The sequence below is a fragment of the Oryctolagus cuniculus genome, chromosome 6 (genome assembly GCF_051225735.1).
Source record: "Oryctolagus cuniculus isolate XC-2025 breed Fujian yellow rabbit chromosome 6, ASM5122573v1, whole genome shotgun sequence".
Lineage (NCBI taxonomy): Eukaryota > Metazoa > Chordata > Mammalia > Lagomorpha > Leporidae > Oryctolagus > Oryctolagus cuniculus.
The window spans coordinates 141,695,025-141,714,361 of record NC_142872.1 but is presented as its reverse complement, the minus strand read 5'-3'; positions in this window follow the sequence as shown (position 1 = coordinate 141,714,361).

The following is a 19,337-nucleotide window of genomic DNA, read 5'->3' as shown; positions in this document are numbered from 1 at the left end:
TACTGCTTTCCCAGGCCACACCAGAGAGCTGGATTGGAAGCGGAGCAGCCAGGTCTCGAACCAGCGCCCACATGGATGCCGGCGCTTCAGGCCAGGGCATTAACCCACTGTGCCACAGTGCTGGCCCCTGATTAACCCTTTAAAAATCTTACTAGTTGTAAGCACTTATTCAATGCTGCAGCAACTAGAGCAGTCTTCAGAGATTCTAAAAGTCATAGGTGCTTAAGTTTCATCCCAAACTATTAAATCTGAAGCCCTGGTATTGAGGTTCAGAACTCAATTATTATTTTTTTAATATTCTACAGTTAAAGCTAGTATGCTATCATTGTAATTACTCTGAGACACTGTGTTCATCCCATTCTTCTAGTCATTCATGGGTCTGTAGAAGGCATAGGATCCTGCTACAATTTGAAATTATTACCCAGAAATTCATGTGTTGGAATCCCCAATGCAGCAATCTAGAGTCTTATGGGAGGTGTTGGGCCATGAGGGTGCTACCTTAGTAAGCAGATTAATGAGCAAAGGGCAAGTTCAGTCCCCTTTTGCCTCTTTTCCCTTCTGCCTTCCACCATGTGATGACAGCAGAAAGATCCTTGTAAGATGCTAGTTCATTGACCTTGGAATTCCCAGCCTCAAGAACTATGAGAAAACAAATTTCTTTTTATTATAAGCTACTCGGACTCAAGTATTTTTTCATGAAGTTCAAAAGAAAAATTGGGACAAAAAATTGTCATCAAAGAAGTAAGGAACTGCTATGAAAATTCCTAAAACTGTAGAATTAGATTTGAACGTGGGTAATGGACAGAAGCTGGAAGAATTTGGAAGAGCAGACTAGAAAATGCCTAGATTGCCATGAGCAGAGCACTGAGGTTAATTATGGTGAAGGATCAGAAGAGGAGAGCTGTATGTAGAATGTGAGAGTTCTCTGGGATTATTTAAGTGATCAGCACCAGAATGTTGATAGAAAAATGGACGGTAGTGGCAATTTTGATGAGGCCTCACATGAGAATGTATTTAGTTAGTAATTTTAAAAATAGATTATAATTATTATCATGGCAGATGAGAAACTTATTTAAAGCAATATTTTCAAGATGTGCAAGTTCAAGATAACAACAAATACTATTAATTATCCCTTTCTACTGTTGTTACCATTCTGAAAACATCAGGTGTGAAAAATTGTGATGAAAAAAGCTAAGACTCCTTAAAAAAGAGATTAATATGTCCAAGATTATGAAAAATCAAGTGACACATTTCTGATTGTTTAATTAATTAAAATTAAGTAATAAAGGCAGTATATTCAAGAAATCAGTACAGATTTGTGGGTTACTGGATGTCTTCATCTGCTTTTAATTGCTGTAACAGAAAATCTAACATGAATATTATTTTTGAAGGACATATTTTGAAGTTTATTTAGTTCATGGTTCTGGAACCTGAAAATCCAAGATGAGGGAGTTGCACCTGGTGAGAGCCTCATGCTTCAGAATGATGTGGTGGAAGAATGGAAGAGCCAGCAGATGTATAAAGAGAAAAAGCAACAACCCACTCTCCAGATTCTGAGAGCAAGAACTCATTAACTCACTGAAGAATTACCCCAGTCCCATGGAAAAGTCATTAATCCCTAGTGTCCCAAACACATATTAAAGATCCCACCACTTCTCAACATCATTACATTCAGGTTCAAATTTCAACCTGAGTTTTGGAGGGGACAAATCACATCCACAACATAGTACTAGGTTGATAGCTCTGGGATTGTTAGACATTAAACCTCATGAGCTTATGAAGATTTGATCACTTTGACCTATAAATTGGACATTTCATGTGGTTAAACTTGATATACTATTTGTCACTTTACCTTTTTTTTTAATAAGGAAATTATAGCTTAAAAGATATTGTTGAATTTATTCTGTCCTATAGTAAATTATTTAGATTTTAAGTTACCTATAAATAGTAGCAATTAGAATCTAGACTATGTGGATTGAAGAATGGCTTCGAATATTTGAGCAAGTCACTTGGCTTTTCTGTGCTTTCAGTAGCATAAAGAAACGGGTAAAAAGCAAAATGGGTATTTTGTACAATGAGTATGAAAACAGTACATATTTCATAGGATTGTCATGAGAAATGAAAGTATAATTACACCTAGAGGGTATAGAACCATGTCTGGTACATGGTAAATTCTCAAAAACTATTATTATTTTCTATTTAATAACCTATCCACATATTCAAGACTTATATGTAATGAATCAGACTTATTGGCTCCTATCTACTGGGTCCTATTCTCGGATATTCTTTGCAGGATAATAAGATAAAAACAACATCTGTTGCTTGTATTTACTCCATTAAATAATAATGAACTGGAATTTTCCTATCTCTCTGCTCAAAAAAGAGCATTACATAGCCTTATTGAACCCATGGTAATGGTCCATCAAGTTCACACTATCTGTCCATCTCAACCAGTCTCAGCTTCAAGCCTCTTCCAAAACTAAGCAATGCTTACAATAGCTGACTTTACTTCATCTTTCTTCATTTGGTTCCTTTAAAAAAAAAAGAAGAAGGAGGATGTATTTATTTGAAAGGCAGAGTTGCAGATAGAGATAGAGAGACAGAGAAATATCTTCCACTCGCTGGTTCACTCCCCAAATAGCCACAATGGCCAGGACTAGACCAGGCTGAAGCCAGGAGCCAGGGGCTTCATCTAGTCTTTCCACGTGGGTGCAGGGGCCCAAACACTTGGGCCATCTTCCAGTGCTTTCCCAAGCATATTAACAGAGAAATGGATAAGAAGTGGAGCAGCCAGGACATGAACTGGTGCCCACATGGGATGCCGGCATGGCAGACGGCAGCCCAACCTGTTATGCCACAATACCAGCTCCTCATTTGCTTCTTCTAAGATACATTGGAAAAAAATTGTATTTCCCCCTTGTGTTTCAGGACTCCTTTCTTTCTCTATTCACTTTTTCTAATGAATCTGAACCAGTAGCTACTTAAAATTCACTTAGAAACATCACGCATTTCAAATTCACTATAAAAATTGTAGGAATGAATTAACAAGTGCTTTCATGTCAAGGGAACTAAATTTTGGGTCTGAGAAAGGATCATATATTTTTATTCAGTATTTTTTAAGAGTTTTAAATAATGGAGCCTTCAACTGCTTGTTCTAATCACATAATCTAACCAGCCAGTTAAGACTTGATTTAGCAGAACGTTGTTCTATACAGGCTCACCTACAGGATGGTGAGCCATCCTTTACTCAAAAGTTATCAATCATTTCATTACACATAAAGTTCATTCCAAAAATATATGCAAATTAAAATATCCAAATTATTTTAAAATTAATTTTATTTACTGAAAAGGCATAGAGACAGACATAGATTTAGCTCCCATCTGCTTGTTTACTCTATACATGCTCACAAATGCCAGAGTTGATCCAGGAAAGAAAGGAGCCAGGAAATGAATCCAGGTCTCCCACATGGGTGGCAGGAACCCAATCGCTTTTGCTATACCATTGCTTCCCAGGGTCTGTATTGACAGGAAGCTGGAGTCAGAAGCCAAAGGTAGGTATCAAGAACTTGCACTCTCAGCCGGCGCCGCGGCTCACTAGGCTAATCCTCCGCCTAGCGGCGCCGGCACACCAGGTTCTAGTCCCGGTCGGGGCGCCGGATTCTGTCCCGGTTGCCCCTCTTCCAGGCCAGCCCTCTGCTGTGGCCAGGGAGTGCAGTGGAGGATGGCCCAGGTGCTTGGGCCCTGCACCCCATGGGAGACCAGGAGAAGCACCTGGCTCCTGGCTCCTGCCATCGGATCAGCGCGGTGCACTGGCTGCAGCGCACCGGCCGCGGCGGCCATTGGAGGGTGAACCAACGGCAAAGGAAGACCTTTCTCTCTGTCTCTCTCTCACTGTCCACTCTGCCTGTCAAAAAAAAAAAAAAAAAAAAAAAAAAACAACTTGCACTCTAACTTGGCACATCAGCATCTTAAACGGTCAGGTCAAATGCCTGCCACCAGATACATGTTTGCTCCAACAGCTGTGCACCATGGCTCAGCCAAGTTGACATGTGAAATTCACAATTATATTCACCTGGAAAAGTAAATTTTACCTCTATATGACCAACCTGATCAGTTCCTGAACAAAGTGATATTAGTCATGGTGAATTTACTTTGTCCAAGTAAATTTTCCCTTCCTTGTGTGACCATAAAACTTATTTATAGGCACAATGACTATAGATCCAACTCTTCGAGTCAGGTTCACATTAAAAATGTTCACAGATGTATAAACATAATTTATGTGTGTTTCACTAAATTCCATGCATTCCTTAACAATAAAGGAAAAAGATAAGGAGCCAGGAAGATCAGTGAGTCCACAAATATTTATTGAAAAATACCATGTTCCTGACATTATGTGGGTGCTGAGCAATGTTAAGAGTGAGTACCAATGCTGCCATAGACAGGAGTGTCAATTTGTAAAGTCAACAACAGCAGTCACTGTGCACTTACTCCTCATGTAGGATCTCTGTCCTTAATGTGCTGTACATTGAGATTTAATGCTATAACGAGTACTCAAACAGTATATTTCACTTTGTGTTTCTATGGGGGTGCAAACTGTTGAAATCTTTACTTAATGCATACTAAACTGATCTTCTGTAAAAAAAAAAAAAAAAGAAAGAAAAGAAAAAGAAATTAGCAATTCCCAACTTGACTCTCACTGGGATTAAATGTGACAATAGGTCTGATCTGATTTCATCATCATTTAAAAAAATCATCTATTATTTTTCACTTTATGTTTCTGTGTGGGAGCAAACTGTTGAAATCCTTACTTAATGTATACTAAGCTGATCTTCTGTATATTAAGATAATCGAAAATGAATCTTGATGTGAATGGAAGGGGAGAGGGAGTGGGAAAGGGGAGGGTTGTGGGTGGGAGGGACGGTATGGGGGGGAAGCCATTGTAATCCATAAGTCATACTTTGGAAATTTATATTCATTAAATAAAAGTTAAAAAAAAAAAGAGTGAGTATCAATGCTTGAATCCTGACCAGGGGGAGCCTATATATAACTTCTTCTATTGGACTCTGCAAGACCTTTATATCAGTCTCTTAGGGTATTAAGTTGGTTTTCTGTTGATATTCAAAACCTACCACAAATTTAGTGGATTAGAAGTACAGTATAGTATAGATGGATTCTCTATTCAATGTAGCACAAGACTGAAATTAAGCTGGTGGTCAGGATGATGGTCAGGATGAATTCTTATCTGCAGACACTGAAGGAAAATCTGTTTCCAGATTCATTCATTTTGTTGGTGGAATTTAGTTTCATTTGTTTGTAGGACTGCTATTCTTCCCTTCTTGCCAGCCATCAAGCCATCAATCAGGACTTTTTTTTTTTTTTTTTGGACAGGCAGAGTTAGACAGTGAGAGAGAGAGACAGAGAGAAAGGTCTTCCTTCTGTTGGTTCACCATCTCCCCCCCCCCCCCCCCCGCAATGGCTGCTAGGGAAGGCACGCTGTGCCAATCCAAAGCCAGGAGCCAGGTGCTTCCTCCTGGTCTCCCATGCGGGTGCAGGGCCCAAGGACTTGGGCCATCCTCCACTGCCTTCCCGGGCCACAGCAGAGAGCTAGACTGGAAGAGGAGCAACCGGGACAGAATCCAGCACCCAAACTGGGACTAGAACCCAGGGTACCGGTGCCGCAGGCAGAGGATTAGCCAAGTGAGCTGTGGCTCCAGCAGGACGATTTTTAAATCATGTTGGTCTGAAGGATATCATTAGAGAAAAAGTAATTTTTAAATCCATGTAAATATATATCATCAGTACTAATAGTCAATATAACTTCTCATATTATACATTGTTATTCAAAAAAGAAATCATGATATAAGATAATTTGTAAAGTATGAAGACATGCACCTCTTTTTTTTCCTCCAAAGGATGATTGTGAGAGGAAACTCAATTTCCATTTTACATGGATGCTACTCCTGAGAAAACCAGGGAGGGTTTTATCTGTGGAGATATGTGCCCAAGTAGGGTTTGAAGGAATCATTGAATGTTCTTAAAAAGAGAATTAAGGAAAGAAAAGAATACATGAGGCTGGCGCCGCGGCTTAATAGGCTGATCCTCCGCCTGCGGCACCGGCACACCAGGTTCTAGTCCCGGTCGGGGTGCCGGATTCTGTCCCAGTTGCTCCCCTTTCAGTCCAGCTCTCTTCTGTGGCCTGGGAGTGCAGTGGAGGGTGGCCCAAGTGTTTGGGCCCTGCACCCCATGGGAGACCAGGAGAAGCACCTGGCTCCTGGCTTCAGATCAGCGCAGTGCGCCGGCTGCAGCACGCCAGCCGCAGTGGCCATTGGAGGATGAACCAACAGCAAAGGAAGACCTTTCTCTCTGTCTCTCTCTCTCTCACTGTCCACTCTGCCTGTAAAAAAAAAAGAAAAGAAAAGATGAAAGTTTTCCAGGAAGACACTTAAGGGCAGTCTCAAAAATATATTATTTTCAGAAAAAGATCATTTTATTCAGCTGGAGCACAAAGTATAATGTATATATGAAATGAGGCATAAAACTAGGTAAGTAGTTTTGAGTCAGATTGTGTAGAGCTAACCTGATAGCCAATAGAGACCTGTCAAGGCTTTTAAACAGAAGAATAAAATTAGAGTTTTTAGCTACATACAATAATTAACTCATTGACTTACCCTGAAAGAAGTAAAACCAAAGTTAGCCCTATGCAAAATGTATGTGATTGACATTTCTATCCACAACAATATTTTCTTTTTTAATTTACCCATTTCCTCCCTCCACTCTCATAGTATGCATCCTTTATTCCATGCTCTCGTCCCAGTAGACAGTATCTTCACTTTTCTTCATCAATCTCTATCAAGATTTTCCTGGAGAAAGATAGGCAGCCTATTACAAATCTCTTATTTAATCCATCACCCACCATGAATTAGGTCCTGGTATCACTATTTTGTAGGCAGCAAAATTATACCAAAAGTGAGGTTAAATAGGTTTCTGAAATAGAATTTTTGAGGTAAGTCTGTGCAACCACGGAATCCTGGCTTAATCATGATGGAATATTTGAGTTGAGAACTGTGCTGAGTCTGAGGTACAGTATCAAGGAATTTTCCCTAACTGTGAGGGAAAGACTAGCAGATTGTTAAGAGGGAAGAATTCAAGGATTTAGATAATTTACTGGTAAGTTAATTGAGAGGATAAAGAGCTCCTTGGAGTCTGAAGGATTATAAAGGAAGGACCATGAAAGAAAGCTGGCACATATACAGTCAATGAGCGAGAGTGAAGGTAAATCCTGTAGCAGGAAGTGTAAGAACAGAGACAGAGGGGTAGGATGCACAGGATCATAAGGAGTAGCTAAGACAGGGAGAGTTTCTAGTGGCAAGAAATACTGGATATGGGCAAAGGGTGTATCCATGAAAGTCTCTAACGTCAGTGATTATATGTATGACCCCTTGTTCTTCAGGGTGTACCTAAGGTTTTGACAGGATGAAAGGATAAATTGAAGAAGACTCAGCTGGCAGCCCTATACAACATGGATTAAGTGTGTGAAGGGATGGAAGAGAAGCCAACTAACAGCCGGTTACAGTAATCCAAGTGCAGAATGATGGCAGTCTGGAATTTTTTTTCTCTTTTTTTCTTATGTAAAACCCATGGCAACAATCACTTCTATGAAGCCTTCCAAAAAATAATATAAAAACATGGCCTTGCCAACTTGGAGATTACCAGTTTAACTGGACAGAGGCCATGGGCCAATGAGTCAGTGGAGTCATTTTAAACAATACGTGTAGACAGTCTCACTTTATATTCAACAGCAATATACCTGGAAGAGAGGGTAAGGTTATCATCAAAAATTCTGCTGAATAATTCCATGATGCTGTAGTCCAGCCACCCAACCTATAAAACTGCAGCGTATGACCCAACTAGCAAGTGGAATTACATGTTGAGGAAAAGAGTCATCTACTGTTATACATTAACGTCAGCAGGATCCACTAATTGAAAAAAGGTTGAGTTTATCAAGATTTAGAGAAAACAACAGTTTCTGTGGTCACTCTCAAATTACAGGGAAAATCCTTCAATTTGCTGTCACAGACAATGTCTTTAATTTAGGAAAATGTAAGAAAAAATGTTCATGTTCTTAAGTGCTCCAAAGGTTTTTGGATGCACATTCTTTTTCTATTTGCTTTTTCAGAATGTTTCTGCCTGTGTGCTATGTTTACTAATGTGGACAGTGTAATAAAAGCTTCCAGGATGAAGGTACTGCTTCCTATTTGTATTCTAGAGGGCAAACAGAATCGACTTTGGAAGCCTATATGAATAAGCACCACCTGAATTTATTTAGATGCTCCTAGAATTTCAAAGAACCTAGTGCTTCCCTGTGCTTTATCCTTTAGGGTCGTGTAGGAGTGGCAAAATTTACACTCAACTAAAAAAAAAAGTCAATAAGGAGCGAAATTGGTTCTAGCAGTGACACTTCCTGAAGTATTAGCTCATCATATGGAGTGTGTCCATTGGCGCTAGGCTGTGGTCATTCTGCGAGCAAGAACTCTGCCATGTATGGCATTCAAGGAGAGGAAGTGGGGAACCTGAGAACTTTAGTCACGTGTTTGCTCCTTACGGACTAGTGCTGTCCAACAGAAATGTAACAAGAGCCATAAGTGGGAGCCAAATATGTCATGTTAAATTCTCTTGTACACACATTTTAACAGTAAAAATAAATAAACTAGAAAAATTAATGTTAATAATGTGTTTCCTTGACTGTAATGTATTCACATTATCATCATTTCAACAAGTAATCAACATAACAATTATTTAAGTGCATTCTAAATTGCATTTTGTACAAAACTCAGGTTTATTTTACACCTGCAGCTCACTTCGGTTTGGACTAACCATATTTCAAGTACATAATAGCAAACTTGTTTATATTAGGGAAGTTGGTATCATTCAAAAATAAGAATGTAATATCTCTAAGATATGCTTTTCAGAGCCAAAGAAGGAAAATAAAAAATGGTGGTGAAAAAATCAACTTTATAATAATTATAATATAGTATTTAAGTTTATTCTCATGTAGGAATTCTCTTCTTGTGTGAAATGGATAGAGTTGGGAATGAGGATACTAAGGGTGAGTACTGATCTGTGTTGAAGTGTTTACTGGCCTACAACAGAATGAGCAAAAAAATACAGTGAGTTTCCATAAAGTCAAATTTATTTAATTTAGAACACTCCCCTTTATTTTTATTGTCCATCCTTTCTTCTTTTATGTGTTAAATACCATTACTTCTATTAAATAATAGCAATAGTAAGTGATTGATGGATGTGTTTTTAATGTCTCCCACTGGCAAAATAAAATGTTGGCAAGTGTATAATGATTCTGTGCCTTAAAAATGTTCCCAGACGTGACAACAAGGCCAGAGACAACTGTTGCAGGTGACTGAGACCTATTTTGGGAATCAAAAGCCCAGCCTTCATGGCCTGTTTCTGCTAGCAAACACATTAAATGGCCTGAGTCCAACAAGTGAATCTTTCTGGTCCTTATCTATTTATCTGGAAAAATCAAGAAAAGTAAAATCAGGGATTTGGGAAAGATTTCCAGTAAGGTGGGTTGTGCATAGAAAATTCTCAGCCCCATGCTTCAGTCAAGATCTTCCAGCAGGCCAGCAACAGGTAGGGAAGGCAGGTGGTGGCTCCTGACACAGACAGGCATTTATTTTCACCAAAGGCAAATTATGGGATCTCTGCTTCACCAACCTCCTCCTTGAAACACTATGAAAGGAAATGTGCTACATAAATAAATGATCATCAAAGGAAAGATTTGCTGCTAAAGTACAACTTGTATGTACATGGTGATGGAGGCATGTAATACCTTCTGAGTCATGCCCACAAAGCTGCGCCATCTCCTGACATGACTAACACACCTTCATCCAATCCGTACTTTCAGCCATAGTGTAGTTTTGGCAGTTAAACTGATTGATATTTGGCTTTATCACTTTAATACTTCTATAAAATACCTGTTTAACCGGCTCTAATCTGTAAGTAGGAGTTGAAATTGTTTCCAATAAGGAGACTGGAATGCTCCTCTTGATTAACTACCTTGGGTTCCCAGACAAAGGAGCTGAATTCAAGGTATGCTAACATCTGTTTGAATGTATTGTATAAAATGGGAACTGAAAATCATCCAGTGTCCAAGAAGGTTGGTATTTTACTCAAGATAATTATTTCAAATATGAAATACCTATAGAAACTTACATGGCTTTAAATATGAATTCTACCTCCTTGCTCTTACTATTATTTTTAGCATTAGAAAACATTCATCTCCTGAACAAAAATTTTCAAATTGATGTTTTGTCAAATATTTTGAAACAAACAGAATTGGCCTTGTGAGTATGCATGGTGGGCTTACTGGCTTTTTGTTTTGTTTAAAGTTTATGTGTGGATAATATTTATAACCTTGATTTCTTTTTTCTCTCTCCCAGGACAACACTCTACTCTTGAACTTGGAGGGAGAAAAAAAAAAAGATTGTTCCCAGATACAATCAGGAACCATGCTCAACATCAAACATTCTAAGTGTTGGAAACTTCTGTAAAGAAACTACAGAAATTAAAAGTGAAATTTTGTAAATAAAACTCTCCAGACTCCACCCTTCCTATTCTGATGCTCCCTTATTATAGGGTGCACATCCAAGTATAGCCAAAAGCCTACCAAAGAGATAAATTTGGCTTGACTTCTTTATACCTTTCATATATTTAGGCCTTAAATGAGTAAGTCCCACTAATTTTTCATCATAAACTTTGTCTAAAGGCTCTCTGTAAGGTTGAGAAATGTCATGGACTAAAATACAGGCAGACCACATTATCTCTTTTGTCTTCTCAGAGGAGAAACAAAGAAGACACACTGACTTTCCTTCTGAATAAGTTTTTTTTTTTTAACTTGGGGGTTACATATATGATTGTTATCTAAAAATATAGTTAAATTCTAAGTATTTAAAATGAAGATGAGTAAAATTTATATACAAATCAGTTCATGTAATATAATTTTGTCAGCTACACTAAATTCTTGGTTGAGAAATGTAACATTATATGTATGTTTATGTGTATATATACTATACAAAATATTCTAATTTGTGGAACTCTAATAATGGTTCAATAAAAGCAAGGAAGCAAACCTGATTTTTTGTTCTAAGTTACTTAAAACAGTTTTCATAATATATGTACAATAGAACCAAATGTGTGTTTCTAATGTTCCTTTTTATCTGAACAGATGATTTGTTTCATCTGAACAGTTGAAGATAATGAAATCATTTTTGCAATAATAAATCTCTTCTTTACAAGTATTTGTCCACTACTAATGAGCAAGTTAGGATCTCTTAAAAATTCTGCTTTCTGTTAAGCATGAGTTATGTTATTGAAGCTGGAATTAATACTATTAAAGCCATTGCACTAAATCCTTTGTGGAAACAAGCATAAGAATAAAATAAAACTGATTATTTCCTTGAATCTGCCAAAAGTTAAATTGGTTATACACTTAACTGAGTTCCATAATACATAGTACAAAACGTAACTATTTTTCTTTTTTTAAAAAAAAGATTTCATTTATTGATTTAAGAGTTAGAGTTATAGACAATGAAAAGGAGAGACAGAGAGAAAGTTATTCCATTCACTGGTTCACTCCCCAGATGGCCGCAATGACCGGAGCTGAGCTGATCCGAAGCCAGGAGCCAGGAGATTAGCACTTGAGCCATCCTCCAGTGCTTTCCTAGGCCATAGCAGAGAGCTGAATTGAAAGAGCAGCCGGGAATAGAAAGGGCACCCATATGGGATGCCAGTGCCTCAGGCAGAGGATTAACTTACTGCGCCACAGTGCCAGCTCCTTAACCGTTTTTCCAATACACATTTATTGTGCTTCTGTTCACACACTTGTCCTGAAAATATTTTTTGAGTACCTACTGTGTATCAGTCAAGTCGTTGTCTAGGACAAGCAGAACCCACTGATGAGTAAGACCTACGTGGCCTCTGTCTGCAAGGAGGTTATAGTCTAGCATGGAGAGACTCCCACCAGTTAGATAACTGTGTATGTGATGAGTGTTACAAAAGATAATGAGATGTGGTAAAGATAAGGGAAGTCATAAGGAGAGTGTGTGGTGGACAATCTGATCCTCTGAAGCAAAGACAAAAGATTCCCACAAGAAAGTGACATGTAAGCTGGAAAGTGAAGGATGAGAAAGAGTGAATGTTAGGTTAGATGAGGGAAAGAAGGAAAAATTCCAAGCACTTCAGACAAAGAAACAGTATTGCCTGAGCATTCTGAATCCTGATAGGTTTTGGAGCATTCAAAGGTGGGACATGTAAAGCAAGAAACAGCCAAGAGCCAGCCAAGAGGTTGATAGTGCAGCATCTAAGAGTCATGATATGAATTTGGTGCTACATCCTAAATGCAATGAGAGGCCAGAGAAGGATGATGAATAGGAGTTTCTGATAAAATCCCTCTCTGTATGGAAGATGGAGGACAATTTGAAGGAAGGCAGGAGTGAAAGCAGAGAGACTGTTACAGGGTTATTATGGGAGTTCTAGTGACGGCTTAGGCTATGGACATGGCTGAGGAGAACAGGAGATGTGGACAGATTCTATGTATTTAGAATGTAGACCCAGGAGGACCTAGTTATTGGCTTAGATATTTGGATAAACTCCTACATTTCTGTCTCGGGCAACTGGGTAAATGGTAGTGGCTCTTTGAGGAAGCTAGAGGAAGAAAAATTCAAGGAAAGTCAGATGAGCTCACTTTGAACACATGCTTTTAAGGTGCCTGTGAGACACTCAATTGTTGATGACAAGTAAGCATTTGAAAACATGGTCTGGGGCTCAGAAAAGAAGTCTGAGATGGAGATATAAATTTTAGACTTGCTTTTATGAATGGTAATTGAAGCCATGTGAGTACATGAGATTGCCTGTGGAGAATGCGTAGAGCGTGAGCAGGAAAAGGAGCCAAGGACAGAGTTCTGAGAAACTCCAGGATCTGAGGGTCCAACAGAAGAGAAGTAAGAAAAGGAGACGGAGAAAGAGTGAGACTGGGTCACATGAGGAAAACCAGGAAAGCAGCCCACATAAAAGGAGAGTTTGTAATAGAAAATTAATCAAAAGTTTTGGATGCTACTGAAGGGTCAATTCAGGTATGTACTTTACAACAGAAATTGCACCGAGTAAGTACTTTGAGGACTACCTTACCTCAAAAAACAAATAGCAGGGGAGGGTGGGCATTTTAGATCAGATATAGGTACTTGGAGAATAAGCAATACATTGATGTTATTGTCTAAATAATTTTGCAAAACTTCAGACAAAGAAATTTATTTACAAATTCATGTTTGAATGAAATCTCAGGGTGTTCGGTTTAATGATGACCTTAAAAGAAACCTTATTGTCTTTTAAGCATGTTTTGTTTGGCTAGTACAGAACAACTCTATATGACCAAGAAGAAAGGAATAACTTCCTGTTCAAGAATATGAGTTTTTGACCCTGGCCCAATAATTCAGCTACACACTGGCCTATTCAGGGAAGAGTTTCAGGATCTGTTTCTTCTGGAATTGGCTTTGTCCCATCCCGGCCACTTCATAGAGATCCAGGAATTTGGCCTTAAAGAAAACTGGTCCTTAAGGCAAAGGAAGATAGTGTTCTTTCCTCTTGAGGGTGACAAAATGGCCCATCTGTTCAAATGCTCAGCAATAGCTGGGACAAATGTCATAGACACTTAGTAATGCAAAACTGGAGATTATTTGGACACACCAAAATTCAACTACCTCAGTTACAATTAATTACTTAAAAGTTGTTCACAAATATTTACACATTTTATAAGTATATTCCTTATTTCAATAGAATATTATACTTCATAATTCATATTTTCAACAGAAATGAATTGGAAAGCACTTTTTAGTATTATTTACCAATTTCCTCTAACACTCCATGAATTTGACATTCGTTTTCATTACCAAAATTTCTGACAGTAAGCATGTTTTATTTGTCTATTTTCTTTGTTTCTCTTATTTTAGAAAGAATTTTGCTGTCAGAATGAGATATTTTTACAATTGTGTTATCAATTCCTTTTTCATATTCAATAACTCAGGCTTAAAAGCAATGATTATATTTCCTTAAAATTATTTATTTTAGAAAATTTACTAGTTAACTAGGATAACTCTTTGTCTTAATGACAAATTGATGAAGGCTTGAAGACTACAATACAAATGTTCAAATTAATTTAAATGACTTGAGACAGGCTTTGGCATACTTCGATTTTCATCTTAAATGGTGTAGCAAGAAAAAGACATTTTCATAACCCTTTTAGTATCAAGAAGTTCTCTTAGTCCCTAATCTCCCTCTTAGCCTTCTTAAACTGTAGCTGAAGAGCTATTATTATAATCTGAAAATATTTTAAGTTTTGAAAGAAATATAAAGAACTACTGCTTCAGCATAATATATTACCTTACATCAACCATACACATTTCAAACAAATTGGACAAGCCTTTATATTTATAGATGTGTTTTTGGGGCCAGAAGGCATAGATTCTACACATTTTGTTGAGAGTTCTCATGTTAGGTGGCACTCCAGGGTCCTTTCACATGAACAGACCAGGAATTGAAATTTATTTCCTTCCTAATATATTCTGAGAATATCCTTTTGGCTTCTCTGGGAAGTATTTTATTGCCATTTCAGAGTATCTGTCATGAGAGTTTATATTTATCAGCTGACTTAGTACTTTTAAATTTAATCCCCAGCAATTCTGAACCAGAAAACAGCCACATTCATAACAACCCACTTTGGGTTTTAATTCACATGTCAGAGATTCAACACATGTGGTTTCCTTTGGACTCCTCTGTTTTTGACACAGTATATAAAGAGCTGAGAAGATGTTGGCCCCAGACGTTAATGTTCTTTCACCAAATGATGCTAGAGGGATCTGGGAAGGTAAAGTAGCACAAAATAGTACAGATAGGATGATCTCTGTTTTGTTAAAAGAAAAAAAAAGTTAAAAGATGATTTCTATTCATTTAATCATGAATGTTAGGCAGTGAGATTAGAGATGATTTTTAACACACTCTATATTTTCTACAGTGCTTGAATTATTTTTAAAAAACCATAATCAAGAAAACAAATTATTTTCTTTTGTAGGAAAAATAATGCATTCATTTATTTGCCCTCAGAAAAAAAGCTCTATTCTATGCCAAGATTAAAATGAGATAATTTTACAGAAAAATATGCAGTAAATTAACTTTATCTTCACCCTACTGTGCAATGGAACCCCAGAACTTCTTACTCCTATCTAGCTATAACATACAACCCATCAGTCAACTTTTCCCAATCCCTGTCTCCACACTTCCTTCCCAACCTGTGATAGCCACATGTATTTTAACCTCAATGTGATCACCTGTTTTTTTTTAAACTCCACATAGGAATGAGATCATGTGATACTTGTCTTCTGTGCTCACTTAACATCCTAACATAAGGACCTCGAATTCTATTCATGTTGCTGCAAATAACAATTCATCCTTTACGGCTGAGTAGTATTCCTTTGTGTGTGTACACCACATTTTCTTTATCCATTCATCAATTGATGAATATTTGGGTTCTTTGCATTTACTGAATAGTGTTAACATAAACACAAGAGTGTGAGTATCTCTTCATATATATTTCATTTTCCTTGGGTAAAAGTTACCCAGAAGTGGGATTGTTGGATCGTATGCAGTTCTAATGTTAGCTTTTTGAGGACTCTACATTCTGTTTTCCACAGTGGCTGTCCTAATTTACACTCCCACTAGCAGTGTGAAAGTGTCCCCTTTTCTCCACATCCTTGCTAGCACTTGTCTTTTTTCTTCTTTATGTTTTTGATAATAGCCAATCTTACTGTAGTGATTTTGATTTCTCATTACCTTGATGATTATGTGATGGTGAGCATTTTGTTTTGGTATCTGCTGGCCATTTGTATGCCATGCTTTGAGATAAGTCTGTTTATATTTATTGCCTATTAATTGGATTGTTTGTTTTTGTTTGTTGTTATTGTTTGAGTCCTTCGTATATTCTGGATATTTACCCCATCAGATGTATAGCTTGCAAATATTTTCTCCCATTCTGTAGAATTTTTGGTTGCTTTTATTATAAAGAAATGTTGGATTCTTGGAGGATAAATCTACTTACCTTGACCAAACGGTATGCAACATATACATGTAACAAAACATCACATACTACCCCATGAATACAAACAATTTTTCTGTTTGCTCATTTTTTAAATAAAAATGCTAAAAAAAAGACAATTTTGAAAAAAAAGCTGTATCCTTTTGTTCTTGTGTTTTTAACTTTTATAAATGATTTCTAAAAGCATGAGTTCTGTTGTATGACTTTTCCAACAAGAGGTTCTCAGATTGAGCCTACATACTGATTTTACAGACTTTAGTTTTCAAATTTCAGATTTGAGAGTGCATGATTTATTAAATATTTTAAATGAGATTCCTGTATAAATCAAGGGTGTAGAACACACTCTTCCAAATTAAAATTTACACAGGCATCTTAGGTATTTCCAAGTTATTCTAATCAGTTTTCTTTACTCTTCTAATACTGCTTCCTTCTTCCCATTCTTTGTTTCCTTCCTCTTTTCATTGTCACTGTTGAGCAGTTCTAGGGAAATTCTTGAACAGAATGGAAAGAAATTCAGGTTAGAAAACTTGCACTTCAGTCACATCTCTGCCACTTCCTGACTGAAGAACATTGGATATCAATTAACCTTTCATGTGATTGTCTCAGCTTCCTCCTCTGCAGAACAGACATAACAGCACCTGCCTCCCATGCCTCATTCTGTGGTTGGGAAGATCAAATTATAGGATATCCTTACCTTAGAAAGTAGTACACAAGGAAAAAACTATCACCAAGATTATTATATTTTAGTAGGTTTAGGAAGGCTAAGATCATGTTTTCCTTTGGCTGGTTTTATCTCAGACCCCAGAAGATAATAATAAATGAGAATTTTTGAAATCAAGACTTTAGGGAGAAGGACAACAAAGTAACGGGAGACCAAATGGAAATATGAATTGTGTAAATATGAATGTGTGTGTATAGGTGTGAGAAGTGGAGTTGCTCACCCAGTGGATCCATGTATATTTCTCTTGGGTTATGGCAATTGCAGAGACATTTATTTTCTTTTAGTTTACCTCAAAAGTCCCATGTTACATAACAATTAGTTTCTTACTGATTCTTAGGTTGTAAATTGGAGTTAATATCTAACTACAGGATATTATGTGTGTACTGCTCCATGGCATTTGAAAGGACTTAATCTTACAACCATTTCAGCAAATTCAACCCCAAAATATCAAGTGATTAGTGACTAGGTGCAACACATTGTCCTTGGCAGCTACAGAAGTTATTAAAATAAATGAGATATGGTCCCTAGAAAAACATACATTGCAGAAGACATATGATACATGTACACGGTAAATATAATAAGACAGAAAAGACAAATGCATAAAAGTGGTCAAATACACATTAAGGGATTCAAACGAGGGAGGAATCAACTCTGTTTGTGTCAAAGTCCAGAAGCTTTACAGGTGGACAGAGATGTTGATACACGTAGTTTGGTTTGGCTTGCAGGGTACAGTTATCATGGTGACACTTGACATAGAACTCAAAGGATTTCAATAAAGAGAAATAAAGAAAGAATTCACTCATGTGAAATTCCTTGTGACCGTATTGTCTGCCAAGCAAGGACCTGGGAATATAATGTGAAGAAATAACACATGAGCCCTCTTTAGGGAGTGAGGCTAAAGGGAGTTGTAGCAGAATAGGGACTTAAACCTTTGGTTTTTCACTTTCCATTAAACCTTGTAACTGGGGCCGGGACTAAGCCTCTGCCTGAGGCGCAGTATCCCACATGGGCGCCCGTTCTTGGCTGGACTGCTCCTCTTCTGAACCAGCTCTCTGCTATGGCCTGAGACAGCAGTAGAAGACAGCCCAAGAGCTTGAGCCCCTGCACCCAATGGGAGATTCGGAAGAAGCTCCTGCCTCCTGGCTTTGGATCGGCCCATCTCTGGCTGTTGCAGTCATTTGGGGAATGAAGCAGCAGATGAAAGACCTCTCTCTCTCTCTCTCTCTCTCTCTCTCCTTCTCTCTGTCTGTAACTCCATCTCTCAAATGAATAAGTAAAGTCTTAGAAAAGAAATAAAATGCAAGATTGGTTGGCCCCATCTGTTTGGCCTCAGGTGAGGGTCTTCTGGCTATATCATAACATGACAGTGTCATAGGTGGGGCATGTGCAAGAAGAGAGAAGCAAGGCAGAAAGCAAGAGACTAGGATAAGACCAAGCTCACTCTGCATTACAAGAACCCTCCCAAGAACTAACAAACTCCTACCAGTCCTAACCCAGTCCTGTAAAAATTATTAGGGTAAAACATGTGAGAAAGGGACCAGTGCTGTGGCGTAGCAGGTTTAGCCATTGCCTGCAGTGCCAGCATCGCATACAGGCACCAGTTCAAGACGTGGCTGCTCCACTTCTGATGCAGCTCTCTGCTATGGCCTGGGAAAGCAGTAGAAGATGGCTCAAGTCGTTGAGTCCCTGCACCCATATGGGAGACTTGGAAGAAGCTCCTGGCTCCTGGCTATGGATTGCCCAGCTCCAGCCATTGCAGCCACTTGGAGAGTGAACCAGTGGATGGAAGACTTCTCTTCCTCTCTCTGCATCTGCCTCTCTGTAACTCTGCCTTTCAAATAAATAGATAAATCTTTTTAAAAAATGTGAGAAGATAGAGCCCCCATTACTTAATTCATTCTACTAGGCCTTACTTCTTAAAGGTTCCACTACTGTAATTCTTCCACACTGGGCACCAAGATTCTAGCACATGAGTTTTTGGAGGACATAGCCAAGCCATAGCAAGGCTGCAAAGCAATGCTTGTGATGCTTCCATGATATTTTTTAGACATGTATACAGCAGCAAAAGACAGGAGTCATCTGATGCACACATTCTTAGCTGAAGTCAAACAAAGAGATGTTCTGCTTTCCTGTTTCAGCTCCCATAAATAAACAAGAGTCATATACATTGTATACTTCACATTTTTCACGATTGGATCCTTTATTGATGATTTTACTGTTTAAAATGGTCCCCAAGCCTAGGACTGAATCATCAAATGAAAGACTGTGATGCACCTTACAGAGAAAGCACACGTGCAGACCGAAATTACAATGAGTTCAATGTTAACAATATATATTAAATAAGGTACCTTTAAACAGAAACAAACCATATATACTGCTATGTAGTGATCAGTTGTTGAAAATATGGTCAGAGGAAAGCAGCAGTGAAATCCTGTATTTTTCCCTAAGAACGATGCT